The sequence below is a fragment of the Pinus tabuliformis genome, chromosome 4_2 (assembly GCF_031772625.1).
Source record: "Pinus tabuliformis cultivar Carrire ecotype Pingquan chromosome 4_2, CPIR1, whole genome shotgun sequence".
Taxonomy (NCBI): Eukaryota; Viridiplantae; Streptophyta; class Pinopsida; order Pinales; family Pinaceae; genus Pinus; species Pinus tabuliformis.
Window position 1 is genome coordinate 855,699,611 of NC_142304.1, and position 19,045 is coordinate 855,718,655.

The 19,045-nt window shown below is 40.0% G+C and overlaps 1 pseudogene; it reads left to right on the forward strand.

The window, feature by feature from the left end:
- LOC149172363 (uncharacterized) overlaps window positions 1–19,045 on the forward strand; it is a 539,710-nt pseudogene that overhangs the window by 59,829 nt on the left and 460,836 nt on the right.

The window sequence follows — 19,045 nt, forward strand, 5'->3', positions numbered from 1 at the left end:
TGGGATGGAAGTTTCACCATATGGATGTGAAGGCAACATTCTTGAACGAAGTGATAGAGGAGGTTTATATCAAACAACTAGAGGGATTTGAAATGAATGAGAGCGATAATCATATATGTAGGTTTAAGAGCACACTATACATACTCAAACAAGCTCCCAGGGCATGGTATGGTTGGATTGATAACTACTTGTAGCAGATGGGCTTCATGAAAAGCAAGGCAAATTCCAACCTCCACTATTTGATGGTAGGAGGTGAGCCACTCGTCTTCGTATTGCATGTGGATGATATATTCTTGATAGGGTCATCAAGGCTCATAGAGGACTGTAAGAGGGGCTTGCCAACTAACTTCAAGATGAAGGACTTAGAACTGATGCATTATTTCTTAGTACTGGAGGTATGGAAGACAGATGAGAAGATGTTCCTTGGAAAAGGGAGATATACTATGGAGATCCTAAAGAGATTTAGGATGCAGGACTGTAGACCCATGTTTGTGCTTATGATTACCAATTGGAGGAATATAGCTGCATCAAATGATGTAGCAGTAGACCTGGCCTTATATAGGCAGCTCGATGGATCTCTCATGTATCTGGTCAACACAAGGGAAAACATTTGTTTCATGGTCAATACTTTCAGTTAGCGCATGGTGGAGCCAAAGAGAGTACACTGGACAAAAATGAGGCATGTATTGAGATATCTATGTGATATTCGAGTATGGTCTAAGATATGATCGAGGTGATGGTATCAATTTGATGGGATATCCATATGTAGACAGGGCAGGAAGCTCAGTGGATTGTAAATGTACTTCAGGTGTTGTTTCAGTATTGGATCAGGGGTTATCTCTTGGTGCAGTAAGAAGCAGAAGTTTGTCACATTGAGTTATGCAAAAGCCAAATACATGGCAACGAGCATGGCCACATGCGAAGCTATTTGGCTTTGGAATCTACTAGTGGGACTGTTTGGTTAGCGGTTAGGTTCGACCAATATCTGCTGTGATAATCAGAGTTGCATCAAATCTTTGAGAATCCAGTCTTTGATGATAGGTCTAAGCATATCAACATCAAATACCACTTCATCAGAGATTGCATACAACATGGATTAGTTCAGCTACAATATGGTCCCATAGATTAGTAGATTTTATATATTGTCATGAAGGCCTTTGGTAAGGGAAAGTTTGTGAAAATATCTAGATAGAAATCCAACTGCAGTGACTAGTATTATTTCTTCTACTTATTAATTCAGAAATGAGTTATTCACAGTGTTTCTACAACAAATATCGAAATAAATTCTACTACAACCTTCCCAATTAAAATACTATGGAAAATAAATTCAAGGAAAAATACTAGCACAAGTATATTCACAATGACACAGTTATTTTTGGACAATTGTCCCTGGAAAAACCCAACGTGGGAAAACTAGTGCAGTAGATGAGGGTTTATTTATTAATCTCCAACAAAAATCCCATGTACAAGATAAAACCAACATAATAGAAGAGGAATCTCCGTGAGAAATTTACTGACAGTTCTCTCACACTTCCTAATGATATTCTGATCTAGGAGAGGACCTGTTGACCCCTCTGCGTCTCACTGCGTCAGCTTCTGCGTGAGGAGTGTGCAATACCATTGTCATTGTCTATGATGTCCCTCTGCATCATAGCCTTTGCGGTGTCCCTTCTATGCTCTGTCTTCTACTCTTGCACTCCCGACTGATGCTGCTACCCTCTCTCTCCTCCTCACCTCCAACTCTCCATCTGAATCGATTTCCTCTTACCGAACTTCGACGAGTGAGAAAATCGATTTTACTGGGGGTAACTGAGTATCTGCCTGGTGTGTTTTCCAAATGCCCATCAAATTCCTTCTTATAATCCTCTAGTTGAGAACCAACGACCCATATTAGATTCTAATTAAAGACTCGTATCATTCGGACTTGATCTTTCCTGTCTACTGACCTACCTGCCCAATCTGCATATGCAAATCCATTCAATTGAATGTTATCTTCTCGGATGTATTTCAACCCATATCTGACTGTTCCATGCATATATCTAAGAATGTGCCTAGCTGTTGCCCAATACACCCTTTTCGGTTCCACCATGCACTGACTAAGGGTATTAACAACAAAGATAATGTCTGGCCTAGCATTGACTAGATACATGAGCAGCCCAATGAGTTGTCTGTATAAGGTGGGGTCCACTTCCTTGTCTCTTAATGCATCTATTTTCTTCTAGTTGGTGATCATGGGAGTAGCCATGGGTTGAAAATCCTGCATTCAGAACCTCTGTAGCATATCTTCCTTGTGCAAGGAATATCTCCCCATCCTTCTGCCACACTTCCAACCCTAGAAAATAATGCATCAGCCCCATATCCTTCATGTCAAATTATTCTTCAAGATTCTTCTTGTAGTCCTTTATGAGCCTAGATGACCCTGCTGAAACAATTCATCCACATATAATACTAGAATAATTGGCTCATTTTCCACCACTAGATAGTAGAGATTGGGATCAACATCACTCTTGATGAATCCTAATTGCTGCAAGTAACTATCAACCTGACCATATGATGCTCTAGCTGCCTGCTTGAGCCCATACAAGGCTTTCTTTAACCTACATTCATGATTTCTCTTCTCATTAGTTTCAAAGCCTTTGGGCTGTTCTATATACACCTCTTTTTCTATCACCCCATTCAAGAATGTTGTCTTGACATCCATCTGATGAATCTCCCATTCCATTTGAGCTTCTAGGGATATAACGGATCTGATAGAGGTATATCTGGCTACTAGGGTGAATGTCTCCTCATAGTCTGTTCCCTCTTTTTGTGCATACAACTTTGCTATGAACCTAGCCTTGTACTTCTCTATATTCCCATATGTAGCATACTTGATCTTGTAGATCCATCTTGATCCTACAATTGATCTATCCTCTAGCTTAGGTACCACTTCCCAGACATCATTCATCATGATAGAACTATAATCTTCTACAATGGCATCCACCCACAATTGGTGTTGAACGACTTCCTGAAAGCTAGAGGGTTATTCAACCTGTGTTACCAAGGCTTGGTACCTGTCAGGCTGTCTACACTGCCTCTTCTTGGTTCTAGGATCTCCAACAAACTCCTCTACATCCCTCAATGTTTGTCATACTTCTCTACTGGTTCTGCCATTGGTGGTAGGAGGCTCGATAAAATCCCCCTCTTGTTCCTGCTGTTCCACCTATTGAGAGCTACTTGGATTTCCTTCATCTAAGGAAATACTAGTACTGGTCATGGTGCTAGTTCCAGGTGTCTGTCCTCCTGCTGCTAGACTAAAGGAATATCTTCTGACTGATTTTCTATTGGCATCTCTCGAGATTTCCTGAAATCTCTATCCTCCATGAACTTCACGCCCAGTTTTACTAAAATCTTCTTGCTGCTAGGAATGTAGATTCTGTATGCCTTCGAGGTCTTGCTATATCCTATGAGGTACCCCTTTTCTGTAGTCTGATCTAGTTTACTACGCTTCTCATATGGGACATGACAATATGCCACACTTCCGAATATTCTGAGATGAATGACTTTCGGCTTCTTCCCTATGAAGACACCTTCGGGCATTTTCTTCCCAAAGGCTCTGTGAGGAATTCTATTATGGATATACACCACTGTGTTGCAAGCTTTTGCCTATAAAAATCTAGGCAAATCCTGATCATACAACATAGCCTTTGTTGCCCCAACAGTAGTTCTATTCTCATGCTCTGCTACTCCATTTTGTTCCAGATTATATGGAGCTGTCCATCCTCTTTTGATGCCCTTTTTTGTGCAGAAATCTGTGAATTCTTTGTCCGTATATTCTCCACCATTATTTGAACGCAATATCTTTTTTCCCTGTCATGTTCTCAATGAGAGTCTTAAACTCTCTGAATCGATCAAAGACCTCATCCTTGGTCTTTAAGAAATAGATCCAGGTTTTTCTAAAGTGATCATCAATAAAGGTGACGAAGTATTCGCCACCACTAAGAGCTCTTGTAGACATTGGACCACAAATATTTGAGTGTATCAATCCCAATATACCCTCTGCTCTATTTTTACTCCTAGAAAAAGCTGCTTAGGCGTACTTCCCTAGAACACATCCTCTGCATATATCATCATGCTCACTACTAAGAACTAAAATTCATGTAACAATCTCTCTAAGAATCCTTAGTGCTCCATGGTGTAAGTGTCCCATTCACCTGTGCCATAGCTCATTCAATTCCTTTTCACTATTAAGATTGCTACCTATTAGTGCCATTGGAGACTCGAGCTGCAACGTATGTAGTCTGTTGCTTCAAGCTCCAATTTGTCTCTTCTTCTTCCAGCTTGGATGTTTGACATATACTTTCTTTCCAATGAAGTATACATCATATCCCTCATCATGTAACTAGGACACTGAAATCAGTTTCATTCTTAATCCAGGTACATGCAAAACACTAGTGGCTCGGATGTTGGTTCTTGCTTCCATTTGAAATGCTATGGTGGCTCTCTTTACTAGAGTGCACTTCGTTCTGTTTCCCATAGTAATCTGGAAGTCCATTTGCTATTCTTCATAGCTTGAGAAATATTCTCGTACTCCAGTCATATGGGCTGAAGCCACACTATTAATGTACCAAACATCTACTAATGCTGAACTTGCCAAGCATATGAATTTTTCTTCTAATCTAGCAGATAATCTAGAGACATCTTGATTTTCCATCCTTCTTTGTGCTATTTTCCTATCGATTTCTGACGATTTTCTGCCCCAACAACTACTACAAAATATTTGCGTCCCAGTTGAAGATCTGCTCTATAAGAAAATATGCTGCTCTCTTCTGCCTCTGGTAAGCTTCATCTGGAGATTGAATTTCTCTGGCGACTCACTCAGAGAAATCGTTTTCTCCTGAAAATTTCGTCCTCCTTGGCCTTCGAACTGCGCTGCGTCCAAGGTTTCGAATTGCTACCTCTGCAATAATTTCAAAATCCTTATACTCTCTTCTTCTAAGCTCTTCTACTTACAATACGTGCTCTGATACCATGTGAATATTTCTAGATAGAAATCCAACTGCAATGACTAATATTATTTCTTCTACTTATTAATTCAGAAATAAGTTATTCAATGTTTCTATGCCAAATATCGAAATAAATTCTACTACAGCCTTCACAATTAAAATACTGTAGAAAATAAATGCAAGGAAAAATACTAGCACAAGTATATTCACAATGACACCATTATTTTTGGACAATTGTCTGCGGAAAAACCCAATGCAGGAAAATCGGTGTAGTAGATGAGGGTTTCTTTATTAATCTTTAGCAAAAATCTCATGTACAAGATACAACCAGTAGAATAGAAGAGGAATCTCTGTGAGAAATTTATAGACAGTTCTCTCACACTTCCCAATGAGATTCTAATCTAGGAGAGGACTTGCTGGCCCCTCTGTGTCTCACTGCATCAACTTCTACGTGAGGACTGCGCAGTCCCAACATCAGCCTATATGCTGTCCCTTTGCGTCACAGCCTTTGCGTTGTCCCTTCTCTACTTTGTCTTCTTCTCTTGCACTCCCTACTGATGCTTCTACCCTCTCTCTCCTCCTCACCTGCAACTCTCGCTCTGAATCGATTTCCTCTTGCCAAACTTCGACCAGTGAGAAAATCAATTTTACTCAGGTAACTGTGTATCTGCCTGGTGTGTCTTCCAAATGCCCATCGAATTCTTTCTTATAATCCTATAGTTAAGAACAAAAAACCCATATTAGATTCTAATCAATGGCTCAGATCATCTGGACTTGGTATTTTTCTTATTCTAAAAGTTTCACCCACAGTTAGATTAATACCCTTTAATTATTTTAATTTCCTAAGTTTAGACTTAGGGTCCATAAAAAATAATCAATTATTTAATAAAACTGTCTCTTGGTGGAATTTCCCAAAACTATTTTTGGGTATTGTTGAATACATGTGTCCAAGCGACCCTGCAAATTTTGAGACTTAGAGCACATCTGATGCTACCAGAAGTCAACAAATTTTGTCTTCTTCAGGGATAAGATAGGAGTAGTGGAGAACACCTTCCTTGCTAAGAGGGAGTGTTAGTGTTCCAAGCAGATAATTGTGGCCACACACCTATTCCACTTGGACCCCAACACTATTTCCTTTCAGTTGCCTAATTTTTAGCACAATTTACTATTTTTGGTAGTTTTTCAGGCCTCGTACTTCCAGAGCCATTTTGAGGCCCTAAACGACGTTTTTTTGGAAAACGGGCAAATCGAAAGCTCATCGTAAGGGTCTTTGGTTTATACTTGTTGTCCTCGATAGATATTTCTAATGAGGTATTTTACATGTCAAGTAGAGATCATATACCAAAGTTACGACCAAGGGAAGTTGATGTACCAACTAACCCCAACAGGGCCCACAAACTTTCGACACTTAATTTCCTAGGTTTATATTTTTGGATGTTTAGGGTTTTCCCTTGTTTCTCAATAATAAAAATGCCTTTTATCCTCATTGTAATAGAGTTCAAAAGACATGTAACTGCCTCATCTCTTCTCACAGATAAGCTACCATCGCCCGAGCTAGTTTGTTTCCATTCTGCATGTAAACAATTTTTCAGTATTTGCTATTAATTAATTGAAGTTCAACTTTTTTTGTAGCTCTGTGTTTTTGTTTAAATTTGTATTTCATTTCATTCCTATATAAATTCAGATCTGTGGTATCATAGCGGTCTTCTCTTTATCTGTTTTTTTGTGCATGTCCCCAACAAGGTCGTGGTAGAAGTAGTTAGGACTTGAACTGGTTGAACCCTTGCAAGACCGGCCTTGCCGAACCCAATGACCTCCCATGGTGGACGAAAAGAAAGACTAGGGAGCAAGAGATCCTTTCAAAATGTTGCTTAAAGAGGTCCTCGGGCGACAAAGGAACAAGATGATGGATAACTTTTCCTAAATCCTTCAGTCGTTATCAACGAGCGAAACATCTTCATCCAGTAGTAAAATCGGAGGCGTTGCCCCTTTCAAGGTACAAGTTAAATTTGAAATTCCTATATTTGAAAGTGAGATAGATGCAAATGTCGTAGATAGATGGTTAATCTGTTGGAAGGATATTTTTCGGCCCACAATTTTTCCAATCGGGAAAGATTACTTTTGTACTCCTCAAAGCCACCTCCCACGTCAAGGACTAGTGGGAAACCTTATGTTAATAGAGGGACAAGAAGGAACCCTCATGATTTTCAGCCGCACCCATTTGAAATTCTTTCTGAGACGCTGTCAAGGAACAATATTACCTTATTGGGAGCTATGAAGATAAGTACATAAAATGGACCACACTATGGTAGGAAAGGGACCAAGACGTGTCGTAGTTCACAAATATTTTTCATACTCTTCACACGAAGTTGGGTATCAAAGATTTTGTGTGGCATTTGGAACTCAAGCATCGCGAGTCTCTACACAAATACATCTAGGATGAGATGGAGTTCCTCGACATCTCCTTGTTTGGTGCCACATACTGATATGCTATGAAGATCAAGAAAAGATCATTTTGATTTCTCCTTTTATAATTTAACCCCTTGTCCTTAGCAATTTCAAGGACTCGCTCAGGTGGAGGTTTCTTACCAAAGAGTTTAACTAAGACATCAGTTTCTTGACCAAAATTATTGATACTATATGAAGATATGAAAGGTCTGACGGGTTGACTATTTCCCTTGACCTCTTCCCAATTTTCCTGCGATAAACGATATTCTTTACCAACCACATTTATCTGGTTGCTTGTCCCAAGCATCTCATGATGCATGATTCTCATTATAACAGGACAAGTGGCTTCTTCATGAAGCTCATCACATGCTCTACAATAAGGTGGGGTCTCCTCCACAATATTATTCATTTCAAGCTGGTGAGGAGGACTCTTCTCACTAGACTAACCTTTCCTCTACCAATTCTTTCAATTATTATTATTATTCTAACCCCTAGGTTGATGATTTTGCATTTGAGCTCTTTCCATTTGAATCAACCTAGACTATAATGTAGTTATTTCATTAGCATGATCACCGATCATCCTAGCTTTATTTAACTCCATATTTTCCAAATTTTTAATAAGTTTTTGCATAGGTTCTTCTTCAAATTCCTTTTCTTTTCCTTTAGGCTCTTTTTATTTAACATCAGATCTATTAAACCTAGGAATTTCATATTTTCTAGAAGCCTTCTTATCTTTTTCCATCTCTAAAGCTGTGAGTTAACAAGCCTTGTAGTCAACAGGCTTGGACCTTCTTAGCTCATAAGAAGTGTCAGGATTGAAAGCATCGAGATAATATTCTAGAAGGCTTGGACCTTTTTGCTAAAACTCGATCTTCTTTCTTATCACCAAATTTCTCCTTCTTAGCTCATAAGAAGCGTCGGGATTGAAAGCATCGAGATAATATTCTAGAAGGCTTGGACCTTTTTGCTAAAAATCGATCTTATTTCTTATCACCAAATTTCTCTCTAAAATAATTAAGGAGGGAATCAAATGAATCAATGCTATGATCAGGCCTATCCCTAAACAAATCCATAATATCCTGGTCAAGGTTTAAGACGAAGAATTTCATTTGCACATCCTCATAGTTATGAACATTAGTGAATTTAGCCCACCAAGCCTGAAAAGAATATAAATGATTTTTAACAGTGATTATATTATTTTCTTGGAAAGCGGGAAACGTTTCTACCAATATTAGGAAGGTTGTGGGGATAACCTTGGATGTTAGCAAAGTTAAGAGGCTCATAGATATCCATGATGTCTAGAACGGGAGGATTGAAGAAGAGTGAATGGATGCCACAGAGAGCTTCCTAGCCAAGATTGTCAAGGAGTGTACGAGAAGAGAGCTTGTGTTATCTAGCTCTAAGAGCCCTTTCAGGATCCAAAGCAGGATTAGCCAAGTTGCTTGGGTTCTTCCTAGTACATGCCCCTATAGAAGATGAAGGAAGTGGAGTCGCCACCCGGTCAGAAATCTAACTTAGACACAAAATATGATATGATGAAAATGAGATGAAAACGAATAGGTGAAGATGAAAGGATCAAATGATGAAAATAGATTGAGAGGACCAAAGACAAAAAAAATCTTTCCTCGGGAATGATGCCAAAAAATGTTGTCACACAAAGTGTCCAGGCACCGCAACAATGCTGAGAGTAATGGTTTTCACTCTAATCCTCACTCACTCTGTTTAGACTCTCTCATAGACAAGTCAAAGGGGTAGTCCCTAGGGTGGATAAATGAGGGTAGCCTGTGGAACATGAGCTCTAAGAGACTTAAAGATGAATATCTTGATGAATGTGAAACAAGTCCTGGTTAAACCGAGATGGATAGATCTAACAATTAAGATAAATAAGACACAACCACAAGATAGAAATTCCTTTTAAACCAGTGGCATAATGTTCAATTAACCATAAACCAAATAAAAAAAGTTATTCAGAGGAAAATTAGATATGTAATAGAAGTGATGATCATGAACAAATAGATAAAAAATGCTCAAAACTTTAGCATGCAAAAGATTCTAGCAAGTAAATACCACGAAGAACTATGAAATTTAAATTCTAAGCAATATACGATCCTTGAGTTAAAATGATTTTCTTTAATGACCCAAATCTAGGAAATTTGTCAATTTTCCTATAGTCAATCTTTAAATATGATTTAAGCGTGATTGACCATAGAGAAATCAATACCACAAAATTTTCCCCTTTTTAATTTTCAAAGTCAAAAACACTTTAATACGAAAAGATACGAAGAAGGAATTTTAGGTTAACAATTTAATTATTTCTTAGGAATATTTTAATGTATTAAGCTCATAAGAAAATTTAATGCGGTAAATGTTTAATTAAAAATTTTAATGTGACAAAAATAAAATTCAAAAGATTGAAAAATTTAAATTTTTAAATGTGAGAGCATAGGTTACCCTTTGATTTAATTCCTTCGAAATTTCAAAGTCACACAAAAAATTTGAGGGTTTTTATTTTTATTTTATTTTTAATACGAAACAATAAAAAAGGTCAAAAGAGGAATCAAAACATAAATAAAAATGAAGTCATAAATTAAAAACAAAATTTTAATTTTTAGATTTCTTTAAGCTTGAATGAAAAATCAAAACAAAAAATGAAATGTAAATAAAACGAAAAAGCAACCAAAATAAAAAATAAAAAAAAAATCGAAATTTAAATAAAACCCAACCTAAAACATAAAAACATGAGATATAAAACAAAATAAACAAAAAAATGAAATGAATGTTCATTTGTTTGCAGGTCTGGCAGCGACATATGGGAGCGATTAGCTTTGGCAACATGTTGAAAGCAGTGAAGGGAGATGTAGTTGTTACAAGCAATGGAGAAGGGATCCACACGAAAGTGAGCAAGGGTATGGAGGGCACGTTAGCAGCAATAGCGGCAGCAAAAGGGATTGCAAGAAGGACAAGCGGAGGAGAGCTGGCAGGTTGAGGAGCCACGGGGAAGAGGAAAACAACTAGAGGGCAGGGATGAAGAAATGAAAGTCGAGGGAACTGCGGAAAAGGGTTTTTTACTCTGGGATGAGGAGCTGTGAGGTTGCAGGTTGAGGGAGGAGATTCAGATGGGGAGAACGTAGTGATGGCAACATATAGGGTTTTGAGGGGCTGCGATAGTGTAACAAAAAAAATAATTGAAATTTGCAACAGATGGAAAACCCCAGGCAATAGAGAAAAGAGAAGCTTCCAGGCAACAAATGGTAGCCTCAAAAACTCGAGAACAAACCCAGAAAAATTTATTTTCAAACCAGTACACTTATGCTTTAGATTTCTTTATAAAATCCACAGATTTAAATTTTTCAAACCCTCGAACTGTAAAAAGGAATAATGCCCCTGCAAAATGATATTGAGGCCAAATCTTACCCTCCAAGGCCTAGATCTGGCTTCAAATAAAAATTTCCCTTTCAGATCTGTACCTGCAATAACAAAAACAAAACACCCAGAAATAAGATATACAAATAAAATTGAAAACCCCAAAAACCCACGTTAGAGAAATACAATAATTACAACCTAAAGGCTCTAAGTAGCTAGATATATCATTATGTCGCACAATTTTTTTTCAAATTGTAAAAGGAGGTGCTAACTCGAAGCCCTCTTGCATCACAAAAGAATTCTTATGATAAGCCCGCAGTGTTGTGGGGAAAAATGCCTATGCAGGACGATCCTATCTAAGGTGTGACAGTGCCTTAGCAACAAACAGAGATAGCTATTCAAGTATTTCTTCCTTTATGAATTGAGAAAGAAGAGGGATCAATGGACTTACCGATGTCTTCCGTTTGTCCCCCGATCAAGATCCTCTTCTCTTTGGGTGTTCGCAGCTACTTGCCTCCTCGCTTGCCCAGCTTCAAGAGAACAGCTACTTGAATCCTATGAGATCACAAGGGAACAGCTACTTGCGACAAGAGAGGAACACAACACAAAGATAGATATTCATATTCATAAACGATTCAGGATTAGAAGTAAATCAAATACACTAATGCAATCATACATCAAGAAAACATCAGCATATAGGAGAAAACAAGATAGCTTTATTGATGAATAACAAGGTTTAGGAAGAGATACAACCCAAAGGGCTCCAATCCAGCACCTCATTCCCAGCAAATGAAATTCCTATCTTCACCCCCTTCAAAGCATTAAGCACCCAATGATTCAAATCTCAAACTAGCAGCAATTCTTTGCAATCACAACATTCCAGCCTTTAGATCTCATGGAGGAGAGATCCATATATAGATATTTGGAGAGAGGATGAGTCAGCTTGAGATCTGACTAGTGTCCTCTCCCTCTCTCAGTTCTTGAGTCCACTTGGAGGTTCTTGCTTCCACTTGGAGATTTGGAACCTCTTACTCATCACCAATCGAATTCCCTGATGCAAGTGTCATTTTGGAAGCTTCCTGGGCATTGACACATTGAGGAATGAGCCTGCCACTTGTCCAAACTCGCTCAGCGCAGGTAGCCTTTGTTGGAGTTGACATTCAACGCAGGTAGACAGTGGAGCAGTTGACATTCAGCGCAGATGCTCAGTGGAGCAGTTGACATGATCCAGAATTGACTTGTTTTTGAGCAGTTTCAGGTGGAGAACTTCTGTGAATTGCTGTAGTTTGCTAGCCTTGTTCCTCTAGGGGTAGGAACAACATGTTTAGGGACTTTGGATCCCTTATCTTATGGACATTTCATGCTCAATGCTGTAAGGCACAAAAATGTCTATAACAGTTGCCCCCTAAAGTATGAGGTTGTTTATCGGGCGAAATGCTTTATCAGGGGGATCCGAAGTTCATTCATTGCCGGGAGGAGACTTGTAATACAATACAATACAATAAATTATTTTTCATACTGCTTTCATGATCTAGCTGAGTCGGGCATTCCCATGCTCAGCTTTATAAATTCATTTTTCTGTACATAGAACAGACAATCGTCTGATGGTAGACTGATGATTTTGATGAAATCATCATCCTTTTCTGTAGGATGATTATGTGCTGCAATACTGTACATGTCAATGCCTTTATTTCCTGAATATATATCGCAGCCCGGATGGATGAAACTAGATCCGGGGTCTTCAATCTCGTCCGATCTTCACTCGATGTACAAGTCGATCCATGTGAGAATTTTCTGAAGTCGAACATGGAAAGACATCGCTTGATTACCAGTCAATGATGTAAACTGTTAACAAGCGCGAGAGGAATCACCGATAAGGATGATGACCCTCAAGGTACTGCAGTACAATTCATGTGGTGTGAATAAAGGACTTGGTGTCGAACACCATGCAAAATCTTTCGGTCGAAGGTCATTGATGTATACCTGTCGCCGGAAGTGAGAAACTTGCCATTGAGGCATGCAAGCTTCAAAGTACTGAAGGGGTTGTTCCTAGATCAACTTCTTGGATAATGAGCTGATGTCGACAAGAAGCGATCCGTCAAAGGAGGGCCTTAATGAATCCCACATCAATGACACGGAACGGAGCTAATGATTTTGATGAGGTGAAAACAATCTGTGACATATGATTCAGGGTGGCGGTCATGAAAGGATGAAGGATAATGTATGGCAGTGGATGGGACACGGTTGACTCTTCTGAACGACTTCTCTTGAACATATGGCGACACTGATACGATGGATCAGTAGCATTACCCCAATATGTGGATGGTATGGCGAGACCATGGTGATGGGACCGGTGAATGAAACAACCCAACCCGATTGTGGTACGGAGGAAAAGTGTCATGTTCAAGAGCGACTTGCTACCATCAAAGTTTTCTTGTTTCTCCCAATTTTTCCCCAGTCATTGCTGACCAGTACCTCTTTATTTTTGTCAAGCTTGAGGAGGATAACATATGCTTGTTCTATAACCTGCCCTTCGGGCAAGCCCATCGCTATGTTTTAACGAGCCTAGCGATAGGGAAACTCGTTCTCGTCAAAGACAAGTTTGTCGCTATTTAATGCATTTAACGAGTCTAACGACAAGGATAACTCGGTCCTTTTCATTTTTAGAGAGTCTGAAAAGGTACATAAAGTTAACTCCGAAAGTCCTTTTTCGTCTTCTAATCCCTTAAGTCCGAAAAAGTATAAAACAATACAGAAGGGATGAATTTTCGATAGTTTTAACGAGCCGAACTAAACAAGCGCTCGATCTTTTTGTGCAATAATCCTTCAGGTCCAAAAAGATTAAAATCTAGAGGAGGGATAGCTCTTTCGGTCGTTTAACGAGTTGGTAGGCCAAAACTCGGCAATATTTTCATATTTTACGAGTCAGTTGAAAAGAGCTTAAAGAAGACTCGTCTTTTGAGGAACGAGTGATGAACAGGGCAGCAGCAGATTCCAGGTACGGCTTGGAATATTCCAATCACGGCAGTGTCACAAGGATGGCTTAGTGAAATCACTCTTCGCAGCTGTTCCTAAAAATGGGTAAACAATCAAATGGAGGTGAATGATCGGCCAATGGAAAAGTGGAGGTGACGGTGCAAACACGACCAAGGCTTTAATGGCTGATAATTTTACTTTCGCAGTGGTTATTTACCGGGGAATAGTTCATTTTTTAACGAGCTTAAACGTGGGTGGAAACATTTGCTCGGTCTTATGTTTATTTTTTAACGAGCATGAACTATGTGCTAAAACTGCTCGGATCTTTGCGTTTATTTTTTAACGAGCATGAACTGTGTGCTAAAACTACTCGATTATACCGGTCATAAGATAAGAAATGTCTCATGTGAGATGCTATTTTTTATGGAGCTTTATCTCACGAAGCTTTGCTCCGGATCCTTTCTTCATGCAAGTTTGGAAACGGCTAATCCTACGAGTTTAAAGGGTTAGACCTACAGGTTTAAAGGGAGGACCTAAAAATTTAAAAAATAAATAGTCATCCCTTGCTTGCACTCCAACAGGTTTGCATGCCCCCAGGTATAAAGTACGATTTCAAGGTTACCCCTCTGCAAATAAAACCTTTGTTTTATCAGGAAAAGCCACCTCTTTCAGGTTACCCAAAGATTGTTCTGTTGCAAACAGAACACTTCTTTGGCGATGTCTACCGAAATAGACAAAGGTGAGTGACCTTGTTCCGTCAAACACATAACTTTGACAAAAGAATCTAATTCTAGAACAACCCCTCTTCCATGCCGGACAGGGTACGGACTAGTCATATTCTCCCGCGGAAACCTACCTTATACCCAAGGTTTTCTCTGCCCAAAGCAGACCAGGATGCATGCCCACTGGGTTCCAGTTACACCTTTCCGAATCACTCGCGCTCATCGGGAAGAAGAACTGGGGGTGGAGGCATTTCTTGTGTGAAAAGACCATTTAGGGTTGGTATTTGACTATTTGCGATGCGTGATCCGGGAAATGAAAGTTGGTCTACGAGCTTGACCACTCTTCCTTCCTGTGGAAAACACATTACTCTAAAGAGTGAGGAGACGATGGCTCCCATGCAATATATATAGTCTCGTCCAAGGAGTAGGTTATAATCCAAGGGTCCTTGAACGACCATCACGTTCATTTGAACGGTCTTCCCTCTCAATGTAATAGGTACATTGGGGAGGATCCCTAAAGGTCGACTGGTTCCTTTATCAAAGCCTGATAGATTTCTCATCTCAGGCAAAAGCGCTGGCGAACCAAGTGCTTTCCAAGCAATAGAGGAAAGGATACTCACAGATGCCCCTTCATCAATGATAGTGCCAGCCATTACCATTCTGTATATTTAGACCATAATTCGAAATGGTATGCTTGCTGGCAACCGGGGTCTGCCTAGTTGGTTCCAGTCAAAGGACACAACCAGGTTGGTTGGTGGTGGGACCGAATAGACGGTCGGATGTCGCTCTGACGAACTTCCTTCCTGCGATAAAGGAATGGGAGGGGTACCCCCTTGTTCGTCGGAGTCTGTGTTGATGAAAAGAATCTGGATGGTGTCATCCTTCTTCTCTTCAGTGATGGAATCATTCGAAGATGAATCTTCTGAAGGCAATACCGGGTCAACTGCCATTTCAACCTTTTGAATTTCATCAGGTACGGATTCAGTAGGTTCATTTTCAATGACTGACGCTTCAGCTGACCACTTGAGCGGGCCAGCTGGATTTTCAACTAACGAGGGACTTGGCACGAGTTTTTTGTATCCAGGAGGAAGTCGTAACGGTGAAACCAGACGATCTTCCAAAACTCTTTTTGCCTCGTCTAAGAAGGGACAACGGTGGATGGCGTGGTCGCCTTCACACAGTCTACAGGGAGATCTAGCTCTCCCTCTTTGTCCTTCACTCTCACTAGTTGACGGTAGACATTCAACATGGCTATCAGAGGTTGATGCTACCGGATTGTGCAATCGAGGGGACCAGTCCCTTAGTATCCGGGGAATACAGGGACAATCTCGATGGAAGTGGTCTCCTTTGCATATGACACATGGCGATTTAGGCCCAGTCAGTGCTGTGTGTGGATTTCTTCTAGATGACTCATGTTTGCCCCCAGTCGCCTTTGGCTCCTTCTTCTTCTTCTTCTCCTTCTTCTCCTTAGGAACTTGGTTTTTAGCTTTACCAGTTCCCTCAAGCGAAGAGGAAGGGGGAGAGGAAGAGTTAGAAGAGGTAGAAGGTTGGTGGTTAACTTTAGACTCATCTAGCTGTCAATTCGACTATTAAGGAATGGTGGTGTTCTGAACTACATTGGTTGAAAAAAGCCAGACAGGTAGGCCAATTGTCAGTCCTGGAAGCAACAACGTGGCCATGTGGGGCGCACCAACATCTCCCCAAGAGGAGAAGGGACTAGGATTTCCACCAAGGGGAACTCCTTGGTTGGTGTGCTCCATTTTTTCAACCGAAATATAAACGCAGGAATAGGAGGTGATTTTGTTCCGTTTAAAATAAATTTTTAACGATGCTTTAGACACAACTTGATTTTTCAGTTTTAAAGAGTCGAGAAAAAGCTAAAGATGACTCTAGTCTCCTTCGATGTTTTAACGAGCCCGAAGTGACAAATGCTCGGATGGACTTTTTCCGTTATAGAGTCTGAAAAAGCCAAAAGGAACTGCTCTGGAGTTCTAGGTAGAGGGTGTGCCAAACTTTTCGCAAAACCGCAGAATACTTTTTAAGGTACGGGCGGTCAATCTTCCCGAATGCTGTGTTCAGTGCATTGCGAATCGTAGGGCGGCCGACACGGCTTCCTATGGATAAAGGCTTTATTCCTATAGGGGTCTCCCAATATATACGCGACGGTACGTGGGAGCACAATCCGTACTGATACTTATCTCTTCACCGTGGAGGAATCACCCAACCACTCAACGGTAAGATACCAGGTTTTACGACGCCGGAACACGTCTCTAGCCTAGACCTCTATGTTGTGCGTTATGTTACAAAGCGTTGTTAAGTTCATTCAGTTTATTTTAGGTTGATCTTGTTTAGCAGTTGGCCTTTATGGATCACCACGAGATGTATGGTACAATTTCCTAAATGCAGTCTAAAGATGATAAGCAAGCTTTATATATCTTTTCAACAGATGAAAATCCTAACTACAAAGGGAAAAGAAAGACATCATCTTTTCTCAATGAGCAATCAGCACACTCTAATGCACTTTTCCTAAATCAGACATGCAAACTATCAAGATGCAATATGCACAATGCAGGTGTTTGTTTTCTGCTTTCTTAGTATTGATGCCTACAAAGAAATCTTTTTGTACAACTTTGAATTTGCTTTTAAATGACGAATACAAACAAGCTCACTTTTCCAAAATCAGAGAGGGTAGAAGAGATTACAACACTTAACAATTTCTGAAATGAATACTTGTTTTGACAATTTAAAAGAGACAAACTCAAACCATAAACAAAAGCAAATGTATAATCAATCTGCAAACAGCCAATGAACTCTCTCCTAAGATCACAATCAGATCTGAATCAAGGGCTACAGGATGATTATTTCACTCTTGTAAAGGAAAACTATGAACGAAGTCACAAACACATAAAAACATTCATAATCTTTTTGCACAAAATGAGGCGGAATGCAAGCAGAGAAAAGGAGTTTTCATATCAGTACCTATGCTGGTTAAAGGCTGCAAAAAACAGAGATCAAAACAGGGCAACAGAAAGCAGAGAACCCCAGTTGCTCAAGGCCAAACTGGTTCAGCGCAACCTCAACACTGTGATTTTGACATTCAGCGCAGGTAGCCCTTTCGGGAACTGCGTTGAAATGCAGACTGCCATCACTGTGTCTGCGCTGAAGGAGAAACTCTCGTTTCTCTCAGGTTCTGGGTCACAGATTGCTCAATAATCAATGGTTTCAGGCCAAATTAGAAACACAAGCAAGGTATAAACAAAGGGATGCTTTGAGGGGGGTACTAAGATCTATCACAAGGATCATCAAATCATTTGTGAGTCTATTGGTCAGATCATAGAAAAATCCAAAGACTGGATCAAGGCAGCACTGTCTACTTTGCAATCTGAGAGAAACAGATGCAGTTCAATTGTTGCTGTTGAGTCTATGAAACAAACAATGATAGAGACACAAATAAAATGACTAAAACAAATATCCCTAGCGGAGTCGCCAATTTGTTGTGGGGAAAAATGCCTATGCAGGACGATCCTATCTAAGGTGTGACAGTGCCTTAGCAACAAACAGAGACAACTATTCAAGTATTTCTTCCTTTATGAATTGAGAAAGAAGAGGGATCAATGGACTTACCGATGTCTTCCGTTTGTCCCCCGATCAAGATCCTCTTCTCTTTGGGTGTTCGCAGCTACTTGCCTCCTCGCTTGCCCAGATTCAAGAGAACAGCTACTTGAATCCTGCAAGATCACAAGGGAACAACTACTTGCGACAAGAGAGGAACACAACACAAAGATAGATATTCATATTCATAAACGATTCTGGATTAGAAGTAAATCAAATACACTAATGCAATCATACATCAAGAAAACATCAGCATATAGGAGAAAACAAGATAGCTTTATTGATGAATAACAAGGTTCAGGAAGAGATACAACCCAAAGGGCTCCAATCCAGCACCTCCTTCCCAGCAAATGAAATTCCTATCTTCACCCCCTTCAAAGCATTAAGCACCCAATGATTCAAATCTCAAACTAGCAGCAATTCTTTGCAATCACAACATTCCAGCCTTTAGATCTCATGGAGGAGAGATCCATATATAGATATTTGGAGAGAGGATGAGTCAGCTTGAGATCTGACTAGTGTCCTCTCCCTCTCTCAGTTCTTGAGTCCACTTGGAGTTTCTTGCTTCCACTTGGAGATTTGGAACCTCTTACTCATCACCAATCAAATTCGCTGATGCAAGTGTCATTTTGGAAGCTTCCTGGGCATTGACACATTGAGGAATGAGCCTGCCACTTGTCCAAACTCGCTCAACGCAGGTAGCCTTTGTTGGAGTTGACATTCAACGCAGGTAGACAGTGGAGTAGTTGAAATTCAGCGCAGATGCTCAGTGGAGCAGTTGACATGATCCATAATTGACTTGTTTTTTAGCAGTTTCAGGTGGAGAACTTCTATGAATTGTTGTAGTTTGCTAGCCTTGTTCCTCTAGGGGTAGGAACAACATGTTTAGGGACTTTGGATCCCTTATCTTATGGACATTTCATGCTCAATGCTGTAAGG